The sequence below is a fragment of the Neovison vison genome, chromosome 11 (genome assembly GCF_020171115.1).
Source record: "Neovison vison isolate M4711 chromosome 11, ASM_NN_V1, whole genome shotgun sequence".
NCBI classification, from domain to species: domain Eukaryota; kingdom Metazoa; phylum Chordata; class Mammalia; order Carnivora; family Mustelidae; genus Neogale; species Neogale vison.
In genome coordinates, this window is record NC_058101.1 from 189,094,954 (window position 1) to 189,120,179 (window position 25,226).

The 25,226-nt window shown below is 36.8% G+C and overlaps 1 protein-coding gene and 1 pseudogene across 2 annotated transcripts in view; one reads left to right on the plus strand and one right to left on the minus strand.

Moving 5' to 3' along the window:
• Positions 1–25,226, minus strand: part of MICU3 (mitochondrial calcium uptake family member 3) — a 103,387-nt gene that overhangs the window by 64,826 nt on the left and 13,335 nt on the right. The window lies entirely within an intron of this gene.
• On the plus strand, positions 16,013–17,354 carry LOC122889690 (annotated as a pseudogene).

Here is a 25,226-nt window from a genome sequence, read left to right on the forward strand (position 1 = left end):
AATCATACAGAGCAATAATATACATTGGCACTTCTCAAATGCAACATAAACTGGTTGATCCAGTATGCTGGTCTGACCCTAAAACAATCTAGTTATCATCAACTGGAAGGAATGGGTTCATCTGGCTGGACAATGGGATGAGACGGAGAGCAAAAAAGGAAATCAATACTTTGGTTGGCTCTATATTTTCTATTCTTCTCCACTGACTTGTCTCTTCCTACTCAGATGCCATACTGTTTTAATTACTATAGCTATGGTGATATTTTGATATCAGTAAGCAAGATTTCATCTTATTAATTAATCCTTTAAAAATATTCATAGTGATTGATATTCAAGTTTCTCCTAAGTGAACTTTAAAATCACTGTGTCAAATTCTATTTAAATAATCCTACTAATATTTTGTTGGGGATGACATTCAACTTTCGTGTAATTTAGGACACTTGATTTTTCCCATCTGGAAACATGGATATCTGTTTATTCAGGTCTTCAACTAGGACTTTCAGTAAAGTTTTAAAGTTTGCTTTATATAAGTTTTAAGTATTTTTGGTAGATTTTTGGTACATTTTATAGTTTCTGTGTAATTGTGAATTGTGAATGGAACCTATTATTCCTGTTATATTTTCAACTGGTTATTTCTTTTTTTTTTTTTTTAAGATTTTATTTATTTATTTGACAGAGAGAGATCACAAGTAGGCAGAGAGGCAGGCAGAGAAGCAGGCTCCCTGCTGAGCAGAGAGCCCAATGCGGGACTCGATCCCAGGACCCTGAGATCATGACCTGAGCCGAAGGCAGCGGCTTAACCCACTGGGCCACCCAGGCGCCCCTCAACTGGTTATTTCTGATGAATGGGAAAGCTAATGATTTTGGCATATTTGCTTTGTATCCAATTACCTTTTTAAATTCCTTCATTCCTTTTAATATTTTTTTCTTCTATTTTCTAAGTAAGTAATCGTAAATTCTTTCATAATCAATAACAGTTAAAGCCTTTCCTTTTTAATATTTATACTTCATGTTCATTGCCTTAATAATAAGAGTTCCATGTCTCTAAATAGGATGTTGAATAGTTATCAGTAATAGTAAGCATAATTATCTTGTTCCATGTTTTGAAGAGAATGGTTCTAATGAATTGCCATTAAATGCAGTGTCTGCTATTGATTTTGATCATTATCTTGTACCTTAAATTAGGGATGGATATACTGTCTTCCTTTGTTCACTGGAAATAAGTGGGTTTAGAGTTAGAATGGTCTTCAGAGACCTTAGAGATCATCTGGTCCTATTGTTTCCTTACCTTTTTCATCAAATTAGAAGCATCAATATGAGTCCCCAAACAAAAATTTAAAATGTGTTCGGCAGTACAACACAAGCAGAAATCCTCGAACAAAAACTCAAAAGGTACTGGAAAAAACTCATTATTTATATTATCTTTTAACAATTTTTGGTTTCTGAGATGAATATTTAAAATCAACTAATGAGCTAACGTAAATTCATTCTTTCACCAAACAGACACTTGGTGTGTGCCTACTATATACAAATGAATTAATTATAAAATAATCGATTGGAAGATTATTACTTTATTTAAAACTGTTGTTAGAAACAAATATGAGTAAGCTTGGTTTAATCATATTCTATCTATATATATGCCCAGTCACTCTCAAACCTTCCAATTGTCCACATCCTCTGTGGTTTACAAACAGACTACTTTCTTTCTTTTTTTTAATTTTATTTATTTATTAGAGACAAAGAGAGAGTATGAGCGGGGAAGGGGCAGGGGGAGAGGGAGAAGCATACTCCGTGCTGAGTGGGGAGCCCAAATGTGGGACTCGATCCTGGGACCCTGGGATCATGCCCTGATATAACCCTAACTGACTGCAGGTGCCCCCAAAACAGGTTATTTTTTTAATGGATGATTTAAGAGCACAGATAAAGAATTCAGGTTTTTTTGTTTGTTTGCTTACTGTGGTACAGTTCTAACCACATTTAACTTTACAGTGTTTAGGTTAATAAGGAGCAGTGGCCCATGAAGTTCCGCTAAGGATAACTGACTTGATCCACTAGAACCCCTGAGGAAAGGGGCAGCTTCAGACCAGTCGATTCCCAAAATAGGAGAGGGCGCTCTCAGACCTTTAAAGGATTCAGCTTTGCTTTTGAACTTTCCAAAGTTTAAAAAATCTAAACCTACTGAAGTTCTAACATCACTCTAATGAGCATTCAAAAACAAGAACCAATAAATAAAGGTGAAAAATGATATTCAAACCAGTTTACTAATCCTCTTGGCAGTCTTGCTTACTTACAAATGACAATGCTCTTGTATCATGTTAATGTTCAGAGCATTTTTAAAAAACAAATACAGCCATTTCCCTGTAGCACACTGGTGTGAACCTATGGGTATAATCCCTATATTACAATGAACAGGTGAAGTTTACCAGTATTCACTGACTGATCTATTTGAATACCTTTTTTGTTTATCTAAATCCAATATATCTTTATAAAGCTTAAAACTAACCTAAACATTTTTCATTTATACATACTATTTCATTAAATAATACCTTTTGCATCACAAATTCCCAATATAGAAAAACTCATCAGTAAGTACAGTATAGCTAAGATTAATGTGGAAAAACTAACCTGAAAGCCAAAAAACCTGAATTATTTACATTTAGTTGTTAAAACGTTAATTATTAAAGTGAAAATCTCCATTATCAATCCAATATTATATACTTAAAAAATAAGCAATAAAATATGACTAGACCATTTGTTAACCACAGGGAAAAAATACTGACAGAAGTTAATAGAAGTCATGGTCATTTAAGAAAAATTCTTAATTTCCATAGGTTGGCAGTCAAACCGAAAAACACCTATTTAGGAAATTTAGGAAATGACAGCCTTTAAATTGTTAAGGAATATTAAAGAGAAAACCCACAAGTTTATGGTGATTACAAAGAGAAATCGCCTCTCTAAAAACTTAGCTGGTGGGTACCAGAAGCCAGATGGAGTGGAAGACTGGTTATCTAAGAAATAATTTCTCCAAAGTAGACACAACACAGAGCTTCCACATTCCATCTTTCCTGGAGATGCTCCTTTTAAATGGTTTATTCTAAAGTGAAATCTTTTCTCTGCATGTACTCCTGCATTGGAAGTTACTACTGTTGTTGTTATTATCGGCAGACCTATTGAAGAAGCTCTTAAATGCAGGGAGACTGAAACATAATTTCTGTGAGGCAATCCACAAAGGATAGCTTATTAATTATCGATTTTAAAAATATGTTCTAATTAAAAATTCTTAGAGAGTAAATGTAATTAATATTTGTACCCTGAATTCCTGTTTTCCCTGGTGTTTAGAGGAAGCAGTCTTCACTGTGAGAACTCTGATACCAAAATAGTGTCCGTGACTTCCTCTTCCTATAAGCATCTGTTGAAGATACTTAAGCACTATTTGTGGTATTTGTTTCACTTCAGTCCCTGGAACCAATCCTGTGCTACCCTGGAAGTAATCAAAGACTTTTAGGCCAGAGATTTGGGAGGTAGTGTCTGTCCTGCTCTGGAATCAGGAACAGAGCGTCCAATATGCTTCCTCTTACCAGAACCTATCCCTTATTTCCCAGTTTTATTATTTGTGTTCCTACCTGCCAACCAGTCCCTGAGGCCTTTTCCTGAATACTGCAGTAGTTCCCCTGCGATTACAGTGCTTGCTTATCCGCTCGTCCCAGTGCTGAGTGTTAAGATGCTATTTATCAGGTCTCCTAGATGCTATTTTAGATGCCTCCTACAGAGATCTGCTAATTGTCAACATATTCAAGGACTGTCTACTGCTAGTACCTCATGAAACCAACTAAGCTAATACTAATCAATAGCTACTCCTAACCTGTTGGAAGAAACAAGAATGAGTCTGATCTCACTCTGTGCTTGAGGTGAGTTCTGGGAACTATAATGGTCTCTGAGCTATAGTCAGCTCTAGTAATATTTTCGATCAACTCAGCTTTTCATTTCTCTGGAAATGAGAAACGTCTGCAGCTATTTCCAAGAGGAGTCTCTGCTCTGTATCAAACAGTCTCTGTGATTCTTCCACTCAGACTCTCAGAAAGGAGACCTGTCATAAAGCCTCTGCAGCCATCCCTCTATATTGTATAAGATACCGCTCCAATCCAATCCTAATGAATCACATCCTTATAATAACATATCTGAAACTTTGACACCAGTGAGAGTATTGAAAGTTCCCTGAGAGTCAACACTGTACTTCAAATAAATCCTAGTTATTTTCTTCATACATCCCTATGATGTCACTTGTACTCCTTTCCCCCACTCATATTGGGTTGCAATAACCTGTTTACATATCTGTCTCTGCCATTAAACCAGGAATTCCTTGAGAGGAGTAGTAGTTGTTATGTTTAAAAGAACTTAGCCAGTGATGAATATAATGCCTGGCACATCTGAGAGGCTTGATAAATGATTATTGTGTGAATAAACAAGTGCTTGTGGATGAAAACAAAATTGGCAGCTGGATAATAAAGGAGCCAAAGGAATACTGAGTCTGGGTCAGGTGGCAGACAAAGATAAACAAGAGAAGCTTCTGATTCCAAACTGGGAATTTAGAGTGAGATAATAAAAGATAATCTAAAGTTTTAGTGAGAAAGATATGGCATAATTTGTGGGTATCTTTTTTAGAAGTTGTACAAACACATCTTTAAAACCAATGTTGGGGGGCGCCTGGGTGGCTCAGTTGGTTAAGCATCTGCCTTCAGCTCAGGTCAAGATCTCAGGGTCCTAGGATGGATTCCAGGGTTTGGGGGAGGGGGGGTTGGTCCCTGCTTATGTTCTCTCTCTGTCAAATAAATAAATAAAACGTTAAAAAATGTTAAAAAAAAAAACTAATGTTGGCTTTTAATACATTATATGTTAATAATGAGAATTGACCCCTCCCAAGTGACTGCAATATATAAAAACTACATACGTGTATTTTTTCATATTTAGATTTTAAAAAGGTTCTATGTACTTAAAAAAAATTTTTTTTTAAAGATTTTATTTATTTATTTGACAGAGAGAAATCACAAGTAGATGGAGAGGCAGGCAGAGAGAGAGGGAAGCAGGCTCCCTGCTGAGCAGAGAGCCCGATGCGGGACTCGATCCCAGGACCCTGAGATCATGACCTGAGCCGAAGGCAGCGGCTTAACCCACTGAGCCACCCAGGCGCCCCTATATACTTAAAATTTTATTTTATTTTATTTTATTTATTTTTTTTAAAGATTTTATTTATTTATTTGAGAGAGAGAGAGACAGTGAGAGAGAGCATGAGCGAGGAGAAGGTCAGAGAGCAAAGCAGACTCCCCATGGACCTGGGAGCCCGATGTGGGACTCGATCCCGGGACTCCAGGATCACGCCCTGAGCCGAAGGCAGTCGTCCAACCAACTGAGCCACCCAGGCGTCCCTGTACTTAAAATTTTAAAGAACAACTGACCCTTGAACAGCACAGGTTTGAACTGTACATGCCCATTATACAATTTTTTTCGATCAGTATAATACAGTTCTATAAATGTACATTCCCTTGTGATTTTCTCAACATCTTCTTTTTCTAGCTTACTTTTTGTAAAAACACAGAATACATATAACATACAAAATATGTATGTGTTAATCCACTACTTATGTTACTAGTAAGGCCTTCCAATCAACAGTAGGTTATTAGTAGTTATGTTTCTGGAGGAGTCAAAAGTTATATGGGGGTTTTCAACTGGAAGGGTGGTGATGCCTCTAACTTCTGCATTATTCAAGGGTCAACTATAATTATATTACTACTAGCTACATATCACTTCACTTAGCTTCTTTCAGTTACACATTACAATTCTTTTTTTTTTTTTAAGATTTTATTTATTTATTTGACACACATACAGAGAAATCACAAGTAGGCAGAGAGGCAGGCAGAGAAAGAGGGGGAAAGAGGCTCTCTGCTAAGCAGAGAGCCCAATGCAGGACTAGATCCCAGGATGCTGAGATCATGACCTGAGCTGAAGGCAGAGGCTTAACCCACTGAGCCACCCAGACGCCCTACCAATTCTTTTCTACAATAAAAAATAATTTTTGCTTCTATAATATTGCTTCAAAACGGGTTAATGAAATTCAAATTTTTCTAATTTTTGATTATAGAAATAAGAACAAATGAACAGTACATTTAGTGAGAATTTTATCAGTATATGAATAGGGAAGGCCGGATAGAGAATACAGCTTTTCAAAATTTGAATCAATAGTGGTAGTTACAACATAGAAGTACTTTACTGTTGGAGAAAAAGATAAATACAAATATGGTTTGAAAGATGTTCAAATTTAATAGATTACCCTTTTTCCTACATGAAGGATTGCAGGAGGGTAGAGCAGTAGAGGGAAGAGAAGCCAGAACAGAAAAAGTAAGGGAAATAGAGCATATGATTTATTTGGCACAATCCTGAACCAAGTACAAGACTCAGACTGTGGATATGAGCCAGGAATACAGGTGATACACAGTGGTTCATGCAGCAGGCAAATTGGCTTAAGACCATTATTAAAAGGGGAGGGTGTGTGTTGTGGTGAGTGGTGTGTATTTTATAAGACTGATGTGTATTTTATAAGACTGATGACCCGTACCCCTGAAACAAATAATACATTATATGTTAATAATAAGTTTTAAAAAGACCATTATTCAAAGACGAGATGAACGAGTACCAAATCAAGAGAAACCTGGATTCAGAAAGAAGAAATTTAGTCCCTGGAAAATGGGCATAAGGCCACTGGGGTATAAGACAGGAACCCATAAGACAAGGACTAAATCACAGAGATCACTTCCATTAATAATGTCAAAAGTGGACAATGAACCATCAAGCTCCTTTGTCTCAGTGTCTATGGTCAGGCTGAACCTATATGTCTGCAGTTAGGTGAACTTTCATACCATAAGAATACAGGAGACCATGTAGCTGACAAAATTAATTTACCTTCATCAAAAAATAATCATTTCTTTCCTTTTCAGTGATCAAAGACTTCACCAATTAATCCTTTCTCTACTGTATTAGGATAAATTCCTCAAATATAATGGCTCAAACATGAGCACATGTTTCAAAAATGAACACAAAAATGGTATTCATTTCTCTCTCGTAAGAGCCCAGAGAGGACATTCTGGGAGTAGGGTTGAAGAGTGGGATCAGGGAACTCTGCTTCAGTGACTCAGGGTGATGCCATTATCAACTGAGGTGGGGAAGGGGGAGGGGGCATGCAAGAAGTTTATGTGATAAGCTTTTTATTGGACAGGCCTCGAAGTGCTATACATCACTTCTGCTCACATTCAGTTGAGGAGAACTTAGTCACATGGCCACACTTAAGTGCAAGGGATGATGGCAAAGGAAACACTGGGCATTTACAGCCCGAGGTATAGGGGGGAAGGAAAGAGATTATGGTCAAAAGCCTGCAGTCTTGTCATATCAACTTTGGGTATCAAGGACTCATGGAATATAAAGGACAAGGGAGAAAAGTATTAGAATTACATGTATGTTTAACAAAGACTTGGAGAAATTCACTTCCAAAACAAACCACATATGTAGGATTGGAAGCCTTATGGGAGATAATACTTTCAAATCACATTCATGAATTTTTCAGGAAATACTAAACTGCTATGATTCACCTAGGTTGAGTTCCACGCACTTTATCTTCTGCATTCCGTATCTCTTTCCAAAGTCTTAGATACCAGCCAGTATTGACTTGAAGTTTAATGTTTGCATTTGCATTCTCCGTAGCTCTGTTTCTCCAAATTTAGCAAAATGCTTCTGTATCTCTGACCTTTTCACAAAGCACTGCAGTGAGATTAAGAAAACACTGGGTCTGGTCCTCCATCCTTAAATGTTGAGAGATGTCCAGTGTAAACAGATGTTTTGTGTTCCACCTCCACAGACCTACCCACATTAGCTACGGGACGTTAAACAGTAACTACCATCCTACGGCTTAATTTATGAAATCTGAATTGAACCGTCTCTAGGGAAAAATATAAAAGTCTTCAAATTTTTGCTCTATAGTTCTAAAACTGAGTTCTTTCCAAACTAAATTTGATGACAGATTGTTATACTCAAAATATTTTTTAAAAGTCTAAAAACTCTAAATCTAAAATCCAAGTAACAGAGAAAAAAAAATTACCTGAAAATTCATATATATAAACTTAAGTTTTATTTTTAACTTGTTTCCAATTTAAACAGCTTCATTTCTTTTGTTAACATAGTAAAATTCACTCTGAAAATAAAGTGTCATCAAACTTCAAAAAATGAAACTATACCATGTGTGCCTGACAAATATTAACTGTTAAATATAATATAATTATGATTTCTTGGCTTCTTATAGGCATGTTCTAAGTAGGTATGTTAAAATTTTTATAGTGTTATTTTTCACAGATTAGGAGACTACAGACATTTAAGTTTAAGGGAAGGTATCACTGCAAAATTTTTAGATGCGGCAAATTTTGTGAAGGAAATGGAATTTTTCATTTCAAGAAGATCTTACACAACTGCTAAGAAAACTACCCAAGCATGGATCTTAGAGTTGGCACATAAATTACCTTTTAAATATAAGTGCAAGGCCACACTTCAGGAAAATGAAATCACAGAAGTCTAGAGTTAAAGAAGAATTTAAGTTTGCCTTTTCAGTTTATTCCTCCTAGGAAATTACATTTTATACATTCTAAGAAATTATTTTATGGAAATTGCTCAACATTCTTTTCAAGTTTGCTAAAAATGTTTAGGGAATTTTCTTTCTGGCTCTAGAAAGCTCTTATCTTTTCTGTTTTACTGAAAAATTGTGAGCTACATTTTAATCTCAGTTTTCCTATTTATAAAAATGGAGAGTTTACATGGACATTAAAATTACAAATACAACTGTAAAACAAAATACATAATTTATTCATAAAAATAAGCAATGATCATTTTCAGGTAACTTTGTGGACCCTCTAAGTCATATTGACATGAACCAGATGAATGGTTTAAGAAGAGGGAGAAATAATAAAAGCTACATATTTTAATTACCTCATCTTTCCAAAAGAAATAAAAATATTGTGTCAGTGCAATTATCTTCTTTGGAATTTCCAAACTCAGACCTTTGCAACTAGTACTTAGATGTTACTTCTTAAGGTAGTGAAACAAGGGCCTTCAGGCAACAGAGTACATCATTATCCTTCCTATGAATAACAGAAAGCGAAGGTTCACTGCCAAGGCACAGTCTCATGTTACCTCAGGTCAGCAATTTGAAAATTTACTCTGTGGTAAGGTCTGATTTTCCCAGGGAGGCAAGATTAAATGCCAGATAAAGGATTCACTACTTGACAATTAGAGAAACTGATGCCTACAAGCTGATAATACCCTAAAGAGGTAACTTGAAACAATTATATCAATTATCTAAACACTGTATAATGTATTAGCTTTTAGCAGGTGAGAAATAGAGCCATGAGAATGAAAAACAGAAGAAAGAAAAATAAAAATCATTTATATTAACCAACATTATTTGGATTACTTATCCTCATTAGCTTCTTTAAAAATTGTTTGATATTAAATCAAACTAACACTAATTTTAAAAATAAAGAATAATCAAGCATTTATTTGATTTCATGTGGGAAGCTGAGCATTTGTTATTATGTCCTACCTGATACTGGCAACAGGGCTAACATTTTTATAAAACACCGAAGAGCAAAAACCTTTTAAATTTAGATTTTTATGTTATATTTTCTGGATAAGAATCTTATGAAATTCTATTCACATCTATTTTTATTCTAGCTAAAAAGATGTTCACGGAAGTATTATACTTGGCTTTCTCAAATGGCTTCAGGCTCATTTACAAGCTTCTAAGAAGATAAAAGGGGTAACATTTTCTTTGCTTGTTGGGTGGTCGAAAGGTTACATATCAAATTCCAGTGTGGGAAAATCCCAAGTACTCTAGATGAAATGTTTTGATGCTAGGTAAATGTGTCCATTTGGAAATACATACAGTCTGAAGAGGAGCCAATAGTATTTCCCTGGCTGGGTTCAAATAGGAAAAAGAAGTAAAATTAAAAAAAAAAAGTAACTGAAAAACTGATCACTTAGTCTCCACTTGTTACAGGAGTTTATATTATAAGATTCTTTACAAGTTTACAAAGCACTTCACAAATAATCACCTCAGTACTGATAGGAGGATGATGTGAGTAAAGGTTCTTTAGGGAGACAGTATATGTATTTCTAGGGAGGCAGTATGTGAAATGTGTATTTCATCACTTCTTGCCTATTCAAAGCCTTTGCTCCAGAAATACCACCTTTGGCCTGCCTACCTCCCTCACTTTTTTCCCTCTTCTACTGAATACTCCCTTCAGCATACACATGTTGGCATTCCTCCAGCCTTAGAAGGCTTCCTGTCCTACTTCTCCATTTAGCTCCTCTTCCCTTCTTCCCCACTTTGTCTCTTGCATTCATTTCCTGTCTCTGATTTCCTCTACTTCAGTAGGTTCTCCCCTCTACCACCCCACTAAAACTGCTTACCAAGGTCATCGATGACCTCTTTGTTGCTAAATTCAAAGGTTAATTCTCAGTTTTCATCATACAGCATCTGACATAGTCAATAACTCTTTTAACCTTAAAATAATTCTCTCAGTTTCCAAGACTTCACTTTCCTGGTTTACTTTATACTCTTCTGGCATGCTTTGCACTTTTGCTGATACTTCTTTGCCAGTCCTCAGACCTTGTCTCTTTTAAAAATCTATAATTACTTCTTTGATGATCTCATCTGGCCTTTACATATTATAAGTATACTGACAAATACAAAATTTATACATCTAGCCTTCTGAAATAATATAAATTCCACAAAGCAGGAATTTTTAAGCGGTACACTTCAGTTTCCCCAGCTTCTTGCTTGTAGCAAGTGCTTCAATATTTGCTAAATAAATGAATGCATGAAGGTGGTTGTAAAACTTAGTACAATTATTATTTAATAATTCCTTTAAAAATTAAAGCATATTAAAAATAAAAAATGAGGGGCACCTGAGTGACTCAGTGGGTTAAGCCTCTGCCTTCAGTGCAGGTCATGGTCTCAGGGTCCTGGGATCCAGCCCCCCATCTGGGCTCTCTGCTCAGCAGGGAACATGCTTCCCCCCCTCTCTCTGCCTGCCTCTCTGCCTACTTGTGATCTCTCTCTCTCTCTGTCAAATAAATAAATTAAATCTTTAAAAAAAATCAAAAGCTATCTGGCATTAATGTAATTGACTTCAGAATTGTGGGATGGAGAAGGCAATACAGTTAAACATGTTCAGTAATTTGCCTTGTGTGTGTGTAACCACTTGTAGAAACAGGATGTATAACTTTCAAGCTACCATAGAGAGAGAAAAGAGAAAAAATAGGACTAATCTAATGTCAGGGCATAAAAAGAAAAAAATTATACACATGTAATACGGCAAAAATAGATGTAGATATGTCAATAAATATGAGTGGGTTAGACTCATTAAAAAAGAGCAACTCATATTTTTAAGAAGCCATATAAACATTCCTTATAAGAGTCAGACACTGCCCACGTGTATTAAAATATTCAAAATTAAGGGCCAAAAGCGTTAAATGGGACAAAGAAAAATTCACCAAGAAGACATTACACACATAAAACAAGACAACAAAATTATACGATGGAAAACCTGTTCAGAAAAATGCAATTTGACCAATTCATAATCACAGCTGAGATGTCAATACATCTCTACTAGAAATGGGCAGATCAAATAAAGAAACCATGTAAGAAAAAGAATCTGTGTAACAAAACAAATAAGATGTTGATTTGTTTTTAATAAACAAAATGTATCAACTGACCATAGATTAGTCTTCACAAGAATATCAATAAGATGAAAATGTGGGAGTTATATAGGTTCAAAGAAATATTCACAGAATATTAGACAGTAGTGAATATAAATTTATCAGGAGTACTTATATCAATATAGATAAGTTTCTTAAATATATTACTAAATAAAAACATGGATTATAAAAGGATACTATCAAATAAATATATATTATTCAGGGGTACACTCATTTGTAAAAAAAAAAATTATGAAAACATGCATGGGAATGATAAAAATCAAATTTAGAACCAGTGGTTGGTTATCTCTTTGGGGAAGAGAGAATTATGATAGAGGGATTTATGTTGATGGTTTATTTTTTAAGCTGTCAGTGCATATACAGCTCTGCATTATATTAATATCTATTTACTGTATTTTTGAAAGTTGGATATATGTTGTTTTTAAAAAAGAAATCACTCAGGTTTTATTCCTTGTCTCATATGGAAAAATGTTAAAATTTATCAACAAAGAAATGAACATGAAAAAGACCACTATGAAAAATTTGAGATACACTACTGTATTATTAGAAATTCTTGGGTTAAAGAAGAAACAAAAACTGAGATTACAAAGTTTTTGGAAATAAGTGACACTTAGGGACTCACAACCAGCAATCTGTGTAATTTGGTCAAGGCCACTACTAACATGGGAAAATTAATATCCTCTAATATATTTTTTAAAAAATAAGAATTTAAAATAAATATATGTATTCAACTCAAGAAGCCAAAGAAAGGATAAGATAAATTTGAAGAAAACAAAAGAGAATAATCAATAAAGATAAAAGCAGAAGTAAAAACAATAAAACAGTAAATGATTTTAATTTTTAAAAGTAGTACCTGAAAAGACCAATAAAATAGAAAAATCTCTATCAATCTGATTTTAAAAAAGAATTGAGAATGAAATAAACAATACTGAACATAAATTACAGTATATCTAGAGTTTGGGAGAGTACCCAATTATAAGACAAGAATCAGAAATCTAGAATATATCGATATAGTAACAATGTAATAATCAGTTTAAAGGCTAGAACAACAGGAACAGTATTGTCATGTCTGTGTTACAAAGAAAATGATGTATATGTTTAAGTTTATAGGTCTGTAAATGAATTTTAAAGGCCTAAGATGAGAGAAAACATTTATGACCCACAAAGTAAGAATAGGATTTAATTCTTACATATCCTAGAAATCAATAAATTTTTTAAAAATGGCAGAAGATATTAAAAGCCAAGTCCGAGGAAACTATAAACAAACAAAAAATTCTCTATTTCACCAGTAATCGTAGAAATGGAATTTCTAACAATCATGATAAATCATTTTTTTCACACTCATGCTGGAAATAATTAAATTTGAAAGTATTAAAGGGGACACTAGAAGTCCATCATAATTGCTGACAGAAGTATATTTTGATGCAACCATTTTAAAGAACAATTCAGTGAAATAAGTCAAGCAGAGAGAGTCAGTTATCGTATGGTTTCACTTATTTGTGGAGCATAACAAATAACATGGAGGACAAGGGGCGTTAGAGAGGAGTAGGGAATTTGGGTAAATTGGAAGGGGAGGTGAACCATGAGAGACTATGGACTCTGAAAAACAACCTGAGGGTCTTGAAGGGGCGGGGGGTGGGAGGTTGGGGGAACCAGGTAGTGGGTATTAGAGAGGGCACGGATTGCATGGAGCACTGGGTGTGGTGCAAAAACAATGAATACTGTTATGCTGAAAAGAAATTTAAAAAAAAAAAAAAAAAAAAGAACAATTCAATAGCTGCTATTAAAACCCAGTTCATTGCTAGAGACCTAGCATTGTAACATGTGCATCTACACAGAAACCTGGATATTCACTGCAGGACTATTTCTAACAGTGAAAAAAATAGAAACATTCAAAATTCCCATCAGTGAGATAATACTTAAATAAATGATGGCTCATCAGTGAGTAGTAGTCTGTGGCCATTAAAAAAAAATATGGTAGATCAGGAAGTGGTACTAGCATAAGATTCACAAGACACACAGCTTGGTGGGAAAAAGTTATGAAAGAATGGGTTAAAAAAAAAAGACAAACTAAGATCACACTTTAAAGAATCATAAATACACATGTATAGACTTTAAAAAAGCAGTGGAATGCTGTATTATTTTTTAAAAAGCAAACAACACATATATTATTAGCCTCATTTTACAAAAGAGTTACTAGCCTAATCTAGAGTAGCCCTCATCATGGTCATACAGATAGCAACTGAGTCTATGATCAAATCCAGTGTTCCTTCACATTACACAATTTGGCATTTCTGAATAAAAGTGCATTGGTTTGGGGGCATCTGGGTGGCTCAGTGGATTAAGCCACTGCCTTCGATTCAGGTCATGGTCTCAGGGTCCTGGGATGGAGCCCCACATCAGGCTCTCTGCTCGGCAGGGAGCCTGCTCCCCCCATCTCTCTGCCTACTTGTGATCTCCCTCTCTGTCCAAAAAAAAAAAAAAGCATTGGTTTTGTAACCCTTCAGGCCTACCTTCAAATACCAACTTCACCCCTTCCTAGTTAGGTAACCTTGGAAAAAATAATCTCTCTGAACTTTAGCGTTTTCAACTATAAAAAAATGGGCAAATAAATATTAACTCCACAAACTATAAAAATTAAATGAAAACTTAATGAGAATACCTCCTTCTCTGTCGGCCAATAGAATCTCCAATAGAATCAGTTCATCAAAAATGTCTACTCTGTTGATCAGCAGGGTCCAGAAATAGTCTTTGGCAGCTCAGCTCCATATATAAAGTTTGAGGTATCAAATGCCTCTGTGGTACTATAAGTTGGGAGTTCTTTAAATGTGTCCATGATGATAAAACTATTCCAACAGCCTGGCATTTCCTTGAGGCTCCCATCTGCCTCTACCACCTTTCTCTCAGTCTCCCTGGCTCAGTTCCAAACAAACATATTATATAGTATGTGGTGTTCTATTTATTTAAGAGTCATGGATGACCCTTCATGACAAAAATCTCTAGCTATGCACTGAGGCACTGTCTTCTAGACCTGGCTACAAGACTCCCAAGATAGTTTTTCTAGACTGCAACTGGAAGGAATAAGCTTAACACATCATTAATAGTCTGGACCATTTTACCCTAAATGAATCACCTTGAACTTACCCAACTGAATTAGTTAGCTTAGGTGGCCATAACAAAATACCATGGACTGGATGGCTTAAACAATAGAAATGTATTTTCTCACAGTTCTAGAAGCTACGAGTCCAAGATCAAGGTGTCAGCATATTAAGTTTCTGATGAGAGCTCTCTTTATGGCTTGCAGAGGGCACCTTCTTTCTATAACCTCACATGCTCTTTCCGCAGTGTGTTGGGCACATTAAGGAAGTGTGAGTGTGCTCCCTGATGGCTTTTCTGAAAGGACACTAATCCCATCAAATCAGGAGCCTACCTTTAGGACCTCATTTAACCTTACGACTTTCTTAGAGATCCCATTTCCAAATACAGCCATGCTAGAGGTTAGAGCTTTAATATATGAATTTTGAGGGGACACATTCAGTCCATAACACCAACCACTGAGTGACTCATCTGCCCTTTTCCTGGACTCATTCATATAGATCTTAAAAATGCTCTGGCAGGTCATTTCCCTCAAGCTGGAATTTTATTTTCTGGAAGAACTTGAAGGAGATTTTACTATTTACCCTCTCTTCTGGAGCCTTTATAAACAATCATTAAGTAAGATCATTCCTGGAGTCCTTGGCCTACCCATCCCCCAGTGGCAGGGTTTCTGGCTTACCAGTCACAACTTGAAGTTCCCTGCCCACCTCCTAGCCTTGGCCTACTTGCATCACAGTTAGGGATCTCCTGCACGCCAGGTCTATCCCATGGTTCCCTGTCTGTCAACAATGGCCTAACGCACACCAGCAGGAGTTTCTAGGCTGCCAGTCCTAGCTTATGCCAGCCTCCCGCCCAGCAACTCTGGAGAAAAGCTCTAGCTGTGAATATACCTTTTCTAACAAGGCCTAAATCCCAACCTAGGGAGGAAGTTTGTTCTTTTCCTTAGGTTCTCTCCCTCAGCCCTAGAATAGTCTTTTGAATTTAATTCCTTCTTTGTAGCTAACCTCTTGTAAATTGTGAACAATTCTTCATATTGAACCTTATCTGTTCAAATTATTGTGTGGTTTCCAGAAGCCTGGACCCTGACACAGAAGAGCTTGACATGACTGTCACTGGGTGTTTCACAGTGCCCCAGGAACAAGCAGAACAGAGGTACACCAGAGTCAGAGAAAGAAGCCTCTTCCGCCTACAGTGCCCCCGCTGCACACTCTACCAGCAAAAAAAAAAAAAAAAAAAAAGTTTGCAAGTTCCAACACAGCATTAAAAGAGGATGAAACGAAGGGTAGCTTTGAAACTGAGGCAATAACCTGACACCTAGTATTGTAACCTTGCTGCTATCTGTACACAAAGTCCCTATTTAGGTACATTTTTTTTAAAAAAGTTAACATATGCCACGACCTTCCTATATGCCTGACCATTTTAAGCTCTCTTAATAATCCTGTAATCAATCAAGCATCTGGTTAAGCATCTGCCTTCGGCTCCTGTCACGATCCCAGGGTCGCACTCCCCTCTTCCTCTGCCTGCCACTCCCCCTGCTTATGCCCTCTCTCTGACAAATAAATTTTAAAAAAATAATAATCCTGTAACGTAGGGACCATTACTATCCCTACTTTACAGATGAGGGAAACAAGGCATGTAAATTTAATTAGCTTTGGCAAGGTTCTTGAGTAAAAGAGCTGAGAATCAGATCTAGGTATTCTGACTCCAAAGACCACACTCTCAACCACAATGCTATATTAACTTTTGTTTCTACTGCTAAGACAAAAACAAGTTTTAGAACTGAAGAGATCTGTCCTTTTTCTGGAGGCCACCTCCGCCACCAGACCCACACGCCATTAGCGTGGCACCGCTTCCTCTCGCACTCCTGGGTGCTGCTCTGAGCAGCTCACCCTTTAGACTAGAAAGCTGGCGGGCACGGAGAAAGAAACGAAACAAGAAAGTGGAGGAGGTGCTAGAGGATGAGGAAGAAGAATACGTGATGTAAACATTTCCCGATCATCGAGTGGCGAAGACAAAGTGGAGAATTTCCTGAAGTGGAAGGGGTCCTCAGATGCGGACGACACTTGGGAGCCAGAAGAGAACCTGGGCTGCACTGACCTCACTGCCATTTCTACAGTCACAGAAAACACTACATGGGACAGAGAAATTATACAGGAAGGCAAGTGCAAAATTGACTGATTCTGAAAATAAAGCAGAGAACAAACCAAAGAAGAAAGAAGAGCCAGAAGACCCTCTGCCCAGGGTCTGGAGCTGGAGCAGATTAGTAGAGCTACAGACTCCAGGGCAGAGCTCATGTTCTTGATGAAGTGGGAAAAATATGATGAGGATGACCTGGGTCCCTTCCAAGGAAGCCAATGTCAAGTGTCCACTGGGTCACATCCTTCTATGAGGAAAGTCTGATGTGGCATTCCCACCTCTTAGAGGACAATGACAAAAAAAGATGACAAGAATTAACTCTCCTGAGTACCAGCCCCTGTCACACCTGACTGTGGGTTTCACGTGGAGAGAGAAGGAGTTCTGCTTGTCTTGACACCACAAAGGAGGCCTGAGATGTCCTTTGAAGAGCAGTACTTAGAGTCACCCAAAGGAATATAAAGCCTTTCCAGCTGTGTACTTTGCAGACTCATCCCAGGGGAGAGGAAGGAGGCGAAGTGCTGCAAGGCAGCTCATTCTGTACTTTGGTGAGAAAAACAGAAGGCCTTCCAGGAAGGACAAAACTTGCAGCATGCATGTATAGAACAAATGATACTACAGATCTTCAAAGAGCATCTCTACAATGCACAGCCTGCTTTCCAAGTGTTAACTCTGCATTTTTACAGTGTAGCATGTATATGGTTTTGGAGGATCAGTGGTGTACCATTCAGGGGTAGCAGGGATGGGATAGGAAGGAAGGGAGACAGGAAGCATCGTTTTTGTTAAAACTTGGGGCCTGATGGTAAAACACTGGAACAACCTAATAATGATTTGGTTTTATGTCCAGAATATTTTATCTTTAAAAAACATGTCACTGGCTACCTAAATGAAGACTGTGAGACTTTAAAAGCTGTGAAGACCTGAAACTTCTTTTTTTGTTTTTTTGTTGTTGTGTTTTGTTAGTTACCATACAGTGCACCATTAGTCTTGGATGTAGTGTTCCATTATTCATTGTTTGAGTAGAACACCCAGGGCTCCATGCAATCGGTGCCCTCCTTAATACTTGTCAAGCTGTCCCCTGCCTGAGCTTAATGTTGTTCCCAACAAAGGGCTGTGCCAGTTAGTAAGTCAGGAGGGACAGTTTTATTGGAACATACACCAGGCAATTGTTCTTAGAAGCACTAATCCTTGACGTTGATAAAACCCTTTTTTTATTTCAATTATAAAGCTTTAAATATCAGCTTGTTCATCCAAGCAAATGGCTGAGGTATTCGTGGAGGGGAAGAGGGTGAAATAGAAGGTGGGAGAGTAGGGAAAGAAAGGCCCATGCTCTTAGAATGGAAAGCCCTTGGAGCTGCTCTCCTTTTTGAACTTTGAACCCTGAAACCATTGGTACCGGCACTGACAGCACAAGTTCACAGAACAGTTTAAGGGCTGAAGGATTTCAAAAGCCCTAGACTCAGGAGAAGATTAATCTTTCATACTGGGACAGTGGCTCACTTTAAAACACCAAGAAAATTTCTTTCTAATCCTAGGAATTACCTAATACCCAAAATGCTGTCTTGAAGCATAAGATCCATCAGTTCTTGACATTGTCTAGACCTGTACCTAAAAGTCCATTGTCAAATCTTTTTAGGCATGTGTTAGGCATCTGTGAAAACTTCATTTAAATGTAAACTTTGTACCACATTATCAGTTTTGGTCTTAAAACTACAGATTAAAAAAAAAAAAAACAACTGAAGAGAAACTCTATTAGAGGCTAAAGTTCTTTAATATTCCTATTAAAAAAGACAGCACACTTAGATAGCATTTATCTCTGAAGGAAACTATAAACAAATATGTCAAAATGTTAACAAGTAGTAATTCTGAATGCTGGATGACACAGTTCACCCTTAAACAGAGGTTTGAACTGTACAGGTCCATTGATCCATGGATTTTTTTTTAATAAATACAGTACAGTACTATAAATATATTTTCTCTGCCTTATGATCTTCTTAATAATATTTTCTTTTCTCTAGCTTATCTTGTTGTGAGAATAAAATAAGGTGTACATATATTGTAATAATTTGCATATAATACATACCACATAAAAAACAGGTGTTAATCAACTGTTTATATTATTATCACTAAGGCTTGTGGTATACAGTAAGCTATCAATAGTTACGTTGGGGGGGGGACTCAAAAGTTATATGTGGATTTTTGGCTGCACAGGGGGTTGGTGCCCATAGTCCTACATTATTCAAGAGTCAGCTATATAATTTTACATATCTTTTAAATTTGACAAAAACAACTTTAAAAAGGGTATGTAAGAAAGGAGCACTATTTAAAGGTATATAATCTTGGGGTGCCTAGGTGGCTCAGTGGGTTAAGCCTATGTCTTGGGCTCGGGTCTTGGTCCTGGGATCCTGGGATTGAGCCCCACATCGGGCTCTCCGGTAATGGGGGGAGCCTGCTTCCCTCCCTCCTGCCTGCCTCTCTGTCTACTTGTGATCTCTGTCCAAAAAAAAAAAGTATATAATCTTAAAAATTATTCAGTTTTTCAGTTGTAGAAATTATTATTGAAAAGGATAAACAAGTTTTAAAAATCATTTAATATTACCTAGTTTGGGCACTTTATTCCCATTACATAGACATTTGACTTTCAGAGAGAACTTAAATGTCCCTGAATTTAAAATGAATGAAAGTTGAGAAGGCATTATCTGGGACAAAGTTTATAAAACTGGTGTTTTAGGGGCACCTGTGTGACTCAGTGGGTTAAAGACTCTGCCTTCAGCTCAGGCCATGATCCCAGGGTCCTGGGATCAAGCCCCACATGGGGCTCTCTGCTCAGCAGGGAGCCTGCTTCCCCTCCTTCTCTCTCTCTGCCTGCTTGTGATCTCTGTCAGATAAATAAATAAAAATCTTAAAGAAAAAAAAAAAAAGAAGGGCCAACCTCCTGCCCAAGTTTAAAAAAAAACAACTGGTGTTTTAATTTATAAAACAGATTTAAAATATATATACAATGGAATATTACTCAGCCATGAGAAAGAATGAAATCTTGCCATTTGCAAATGGAGCTAGAGGTGTAATGCTAAGTGAAATAAGTCAGAGAAAGACAAATACCATATGAGTTCATTCATATGTGGAATTAAGAAACAAAACAAACAGGCAAAGGGGAAAAAAAGAGAAAGAGAAATCAAGAAAGAGACTCTTAACAGTAGAAAACAAACCGATGGTCACCCAGGCGCCCTGGAGTTATCAGTTCTTATAATGAGAATTAGAAAGTTAAGGATATGATGTTTGAAGTAGTTGGTGGTACAAAAATATATTAATTATAGGAGTGCCTGGGTGGCTCAGTGGGTTAAAGCCTCTGCCTTCGGCTAGGGTCATGATCCCAGGGTCCTGGAATCGAGCCCTACATCGGGCTCTTTGCTCAGCAGGGAGCCTCCTTCTCTGTCTCTCTCTGCCTGCCTCTCTGCCTACTTGTGATCTCTGTCTGTCAAATAAATAAAATCTTTAAAAAAAAACACAAAAAAAATATAGATTAATTATATTAATGAAGTCACTCTTCTTCCTAGGCATACAGCTAGAGTATACTTCCCAGTATCTGGCACATAGATGTGACCATATGACTCAGTTTAGAAAATGTACGAGGAATGGTAGTGATGCCTGGCCCATAAAATCATGCCACAAGAAGGCTCCTTCTATGCTTCATCACCCCTTTTTGGCTAACTGGTATGGTGACACCCTGAGTAACCTTGGAAGCCACTTGTTGAAGATGGCAGAGTCACCATCATTCCAGATGCCTGAATGACAAGCAATGGAGGAGAGCCACATGCAGGCGTTTTCCTATCAACCCTACACAACCCGAGAATTATTACATAAACAATAAGTAAGCTTTTATCAAGTTAATCCACTGAAACTTGAGGGTCTATGTGTTACTACAAACTAGCTTATTCTGGGCAGCTGGGTAGGTCAGTCGGTTAAGCATCTGCCTTTGGCTCAGGTCATGATCCTGGAGGGCCAGGTTCGAACCCCACATTGGCTCCCTGCTCCCTCTGCTCGCACGCACATGCTTGCTCCCTTGCTCTCTCGCTCTCTCTCAAATAAACAAAAAACCTTTAAAACTAGCCTACCCTAGCAAAATCATACTTGAATCTAATTCTGTATATAAAATTGACCTGAATCTAGAAATGATGTGAATGTCTTAACAAGAAGCAGAAAATAAAAGCTTATAATTAGATAATCTGGTGTTACCTTTTTTAAAAAAAAATTTATTTATTTGTCTATTTAGAGAGAGACAACAAACAAGTGCGGAGGGCAGAGGAAAAGGGAAAGAGACTCTCAAGCAGACTCCTCGCTGAGCACAGAGCCCAGCGTGGCACTGGATCCCATGATCCTGAGATCATGACCTGAGCTGAAATCAAGAGTCAGGTGCTTAACTGACTGAGTCACAAAGGTGCACCAACAATCTGGTATATCTTTCTGGAGAAGAGTACACTGTAGGACTGTGATATATTCTAAAAATTAAGGAAAACCTATCCAAGGATTTTATGTGGCTAAGGGTAGAATGTTTATTTTTTCAAGACTCTTTTCATCAGTAAAAACTGGCCTTAAATAAATATACTCCCAAGTTTAACATTCTTATGGAACTAAATAAATGTGGTCAGTGTCTTTTATCAATCAATTTTATTTATTTTTAAATTTATTTTTATATTTTTGTCACTGAGACGATGAAGGTACTCTGCTCTTCTCTGCCACCAACTTCACCTAGGCACCAGTATCTGCCAAATAAATTCTTGATCACTGACGCTGATGAAGGTAAATATGCCCTGGTTATATCACTTAACCACCTTGCCAACGGCAACTTGTACGCGCTCCTATTCACTTTTTTTTTTCCCAATTGATTTATTTTCAGAAAAACAGTATTCATTATTTTTTCACCACACCCAGTGCTCCATGCAAGCTGTGCCCTCTATAATACCCACCACCTGGTACCCCAACCTCCCCCCCCCGCCACTTCAAACCCCTCAGATTTAAAGAGGACTTTGAGACATTAACTCGTGGTTTTCCTCATCACCCCAAATCATGTCAGAGAGAATGTCAGCATTCAATCTCATCCATCTAATAACTTAGCCTCAAAGCTCTCTGACATCCCAACTTCAAAACTCAAGAAAAAAATTCTATCTCTACATTACATTATCACCTAGAACTGCTCCATCTCTTAGGCTTCTGGACACTGCTGGAGAAAAATTATGGACTTCAAACTCCTTTCTCTAGTTTTGCAGGAAGATACCTTTATTCCTGTGGAACTAGGACTGTGGGAAAGATAAAGGCAAATTTCGTTCTGAGGAAGTAATAAACTGAGCAAATTTACTTCTGATCATTTTCTCTGTGAAAATGGAGGTCATTTGCTTGAGACAGAACAAAATGAAGTATGCTACAAAGTAGCTGTTATTAATAGCTAAAGTAGCATTATTAATAATGTTGATCATCTTTTCATGGGTTTGGTCTTCTGAGTATTATTCCCTTAAATGGCCTGTTCAAACCCCCTGTCCATTTTTCTATTGTGTCGTCTTTTCTAAAAAATGATTTGCAGGGCACCTGGGTGGCTCGGTTGGTTTAGCATCTGCCTTCAGCTCAGGTCACGATTCCAGGGTCCCAGAATCAAGTCCCACGTCAGGCTCCCTGCTCAGCGGGGAAACTACTCCTCCTTCTCCCTCTGTCCCTCCCCCAGCTCATGCTCTCTCTAAAATAAATAAATAAAATCTTTTAAAAAAATAAATAAAAAATAAAAAATGATTTGCAGATCATTGCCATTTATTTTGGATATTCTTTGCAAGTGCTAATGTATTATTAGTATCTTCTGGCATTCCAAGACTTCTATTTTATTAGATATTTTTGTTTTAATGAAGTGAAATGTAGCAGTATCTCCCATTCTGGATTGTGCTATTTGTTTTGTTTTGCAAATCCTCCCCCAACCTAGGGCCAAAGTTTTACCATCATATATATTCCTCTATGTATCTTGAGGTGTTTTTTTTTTTAATCACATTTAGGATTCTAATCGACCTCTATTATTATGGCATGAGGCAGACATCTAATTTTATTTTTGTTTCCCACACAGAACACTTCACCTTTAATCAAGCCTTATTGTCTTCCATATCACTGTAGCTCAATATTTGAGGACCACCTTATTTAAACTCCTTTCAGCACAGTAATAATTACTATTTTTGTTGTAGTATATAGTCAATGTTTAAGAATTACTTCATTTTTTTTTACCAACTTTGTATTCACCATTCCTTCTTGAATTTCAACCTTCATTTTACGATCATGTCTTCCTCATATCCATTCTTTAGTAATTCTTTTAATAACAATCTGAAGCTGTCCCAATCTTATAAAAATGAATTTATTTTATCCTCATTCCTAAATGACAATTTACCTAGGTATAGAAATCTAGGATAGCAATTACATTCTCTCAGCATTTTGAAGACATATTATACTGTCTTCTGAATTCTATCTATTGTCACAAATTAGTCTTCAATCAGACCAGCTACTATTCCTTTGTACAAATCTGGCCTGCTTCTCTTTATCTTTGATTTTAGTTTTACTACAATCTGGCTAACTACAGATTTATTAATATTTATCGCATCCAGAACAGTTTTTACTTCCTAAATCTGGGGATTAACATCTTTAGTCCTTTCTGAGAACTGTTCAACCATTTCCCTTAGAATATCACCTATCTCATTCTCTCAGTTTGTACCCACAATAGACAAATTTTAGACCCAGTCCATTTTCCATGTCTATTAAACTCTCCTTAATATTTACCATTTCTTTAAAAGCGTTACATTCTGTGCAGTTTCTTCAATACTATCATCCAGATTACTAATTGCCTCTTACTAAATTTTATATGCTGCATTACCTATCCAGCCTTCAAGCACTACATTTTACATGTGTAGAAAGTCTTTATTGATTTTTTCACTGATTTTTCATTACCTTTAATCATTTTAGATACACTTAACTTACAGATTCAACCAAATTATCCTATTTTTTTTAATTGTTAGGAATCCACTCAGTTTATTAACTCTTTTTTAATAAAACTTCATATATTTTGTACTTTGGGATTAATGAGCTTACCCTCTTCCAGACCTTTTCTGTAGGAATTACATATGGCCAGTGTTCACATTATTTCCCTCCAAAACATTTTTGTATTTCTGTCAGTGATATCAGTTTTTTCTCTGTTTGGGTAACATAAATTCTGACTCTGAACCCGTATGAGGTAGTGAGGCACCATGTTTATATATTCTCAGAAAACGTTTTTTTCCACCTGGAGTCCAGACAGACACCGTCAGGTTTCCCTATCATCACACTAGAAGAATGATTTTTTCCTAGTCCATTCTTTTGAAGAGGGCTCTGGGTGTCTCAATTTCAACTTACCAAGGTCTTGTTTCCATTCCCAAACAGGCATTAGAATCCAAGTGTCTACAATTTTAGGAATAATAATCCACTGCTTGCCCAAGTAAGTTACAGCTCACGCTGTTCTAGTAACTATTTTCCTCTTTATTTCTGCACCTGGCAATTTTCCTTAATGTCTTAAATACAGGGAATTTGGGTAAATTGGAAGGGGTGGTGAACCATGAGAGACTATGGACTCTGAAAAACAATCTGAGGGGTTTGAAGTGGCGGGGGGGGGGGGTGGGAGGTTGGGGTACCAGGTGGTGGGTATTATAGAGGGCATGGCTTGCATGGAGCACTGGGTGTGGTGAAAAAATAATGAATACTGTTTTTCTGAAAATAAATAAATTGGAAAAAAAAAAAGGGGATGTTTAAAATATTTTTATGACCGATTATATAGTATGCTATATTGTTAAAACCAGAAGTCTAAACCATTTATTTTATTAAATGGGCATTCCATAATTTATTTATGAGCATTTTCATTTCACTTAAAAGGAAAAAAAGCCATTTTCCTAATACAATATACTTCATATCTAAGAAAAATGGATAGATACCTATTACTCATTCTCTAGTTTTTCCTCAGAAAGGAAACAGATTTTTAGCTAGATACAATAGCACACAGAATAAAGGTTACATTCATCAGGTTTTATTGTAGTTAGCTATATAAGCTAAGTAAAAATGACTATTTTGACTAAATTGTGGCCAGTAAAATGTAAATGAAAGTGCTTTTTGAGACTTCCTGAAAGGCCCAT